Source organism: Limulus polyphemus, unplaced genomic scaffold (genome assembly GCF_000517525.1).
Source record: "Limulus polyphemus unplaced genomic scaffold, Limulus_polyphemus-2.1.2 Scaffold4584, whole genome shotgun sequence".
Lineage (NCBI taxonomy): Eukaryota > Metazoa > Arthropoda > Merostomata > Xiphosura > Limulidae > Limulus > Limulus polyphemus.
The window spans coordinates 52,851-54,868 of NW_013670194.1; the positions used below are offsets into that span (position 1 = coordinate 52,851).

Consider the following 2,018-nt stretch of genomic DNA (forward strand, 5'->3'; position numbering starts at 1 on the left):
TGCAGGTAGCTATGGTAACAGATCCAAACTGGCGTGAACAACAACGTTTCACAGGTATCTATGGTAACAGCTACAAACTGATGCTCACCAGCAACTAGCAGATAGTTATAGTAACAGCTCTAAGCCAAAAACAACTGCTTATATTAGGTAGTTATATTAACAGACTCAGTGGAGAAGGTAACGCACAGGGTTACCACTTCTGTTTCTTCATGCTGTCTCCTCCAGAAACACTATGTTTCTCAGTTTTAAGTGCTCCTATAACCAGAGACACTGTGTTTCTCAGTTTTAAGTGCTCCTATAAAAAGCTTCAACACGAATCAATTACGTTATGTTAATCAATTACACGCAGCCTTAGGGTATACGCCGAAGAAGTGCAGGAAGTTTCTAGTGGTCCTCTTCAGGTCAGCACTGCACGGAGCTGAGTGACCTACTGACGGTTTCGCTTCTCTATTGGCCTAAATATGTAAGAAGGATGCGCCCTGCTATAGAGGAAGAAGAAAACGAGATCACGACATAAACTGGATTTTTTTCGTTAATCCGATGACCTGGATCATTGGTAAAAATCTCAAAGCCTTCACTTTCATCTGGTTTTAATCATTTGTTCTTCGTCGTTTTGTAGCCGTTAACTTTCTGTGTTTTACCATCAAGACACAAATGTAATTTTTGAAATGGTGTATTTAACTGTTTTACACTCACAAAAAAGAAACCTGTCATTCTATACGTATTTGTAGAACTTGTAGCATTCCGCCACAATTTAATTCTTCGTATTGTTAGCCGACACTAGGCAGCTGGTAAATAAATAATTGAATAGAGATGTGTTTAACAACAAATGTAATTGTCGCGTATATGGAAGTAACAAAACTTACAGAAGTTGAATCTTGTAACATGTCAAGAAAAAGTTGCAGTAAAAATATACATACACGTAAACATCAGGGAAAGTAACAGTTCAGACATTATATATGAACTGATCAGTGGAAATGTAGTCGAGAGTATTTGCTCAACCATACAGAAGAACCTTTACGCTCCCCTCCCCCCAACTGGTTCAGTGGTAAGTCTACAGGCTTACGAAGTTCAAATTCAGCTTTCGATACCCGTGATGGGCAGAGCACAGATAGCCCATTGTGTAGTTTTGTGCAGAACACCAACCAAACCCAGAATCTAAACTAAAGGTATTTTCAATTTAATTAATTTCATGTTTATTCACCAACTAAACCAATCACGAGACAACATCGATAAGCAACCAAAAACCACACGAAAACATAATACAACACGAATATTAAAATTCATTATATTTCAATATTTAATTATTTTAAACACAATTTAAGCAAGCGCAATAAATGTGTAGTTTTAATGAAATATTAATAAGTATTTTGTAGTTTAACCTAATTTTCAATTAGTTTTGCCCTTGTTTCATGAGGTATCGTATCCCAAGTACTTACTTCTACATAACTTAGTGGTTTGCGTGCTCAGATTATAAATCCAAGAGTTCGTGGTTCGTGTCCCATTGCCACAAAAGCGCGCTCCGAGCTTTGGGGCTGTGGATGCGCTGTAAGAGTGGTCATCATTTGGTCAAACAAGAGTAGTCAAAGAGTTGACTGTTGATCAACTGCCTTCTCTCTAGTCTATCAGCTCAGAATCAGAGACGGAGTTTGTCTTTGTACAGCTTAGCCTAAAAATTATGAAACATAAAGTAATCTTATGAGTAAAGGTTTCCACGCTTACATTTTATATGTAACGTATAATTCCTTAACTTCAAAATAGTGTTAGGTCTCCTACGGTTTTATTCATTGTGAACTGAATTCGTACATTTAGAATTTCTTTGCTGCCTCTGTACCTCATCTTCACTGTTTTAATTATCCTTCTTACAAAGACGTTCCTGTTATCAACCGGGTCATAAGTTTTCGTTATCAAGTTAAAAAACAACAGAACGTTAGGAATTTCAACAGTTATTGTTGTTGTAAAGATTCTAAGGTTTTCAGCGAAACTGTACAATTCACCAGCTGAAAAAACACACTATA

The 2,018-nt window shown here is 36.9% G+C and overlaps 1 protein-coding gene across 1 annotated transcript in view; it reads right to left on the reverse strand.

Annotated features, from left to right (window-relative positions):
* The window catches only part of LOC106471379, a 35,172-nt gene extending 33,680 nt beyond the window's left edge, over window positions 1-1,492 (reverse strand). The window contains exon 1 of the mRNA XM_022399981.1: window positions 1,440-1,492. The gene's annotated coding sequence lies outside the window, so the exon portion shown is untranslated. The remainder of the gene's footprint in view (window positions 1-1,439) is intronic.
* Between the last annotated feature and the right edge of the window lie 526 nt (window positions 1,493-2,018).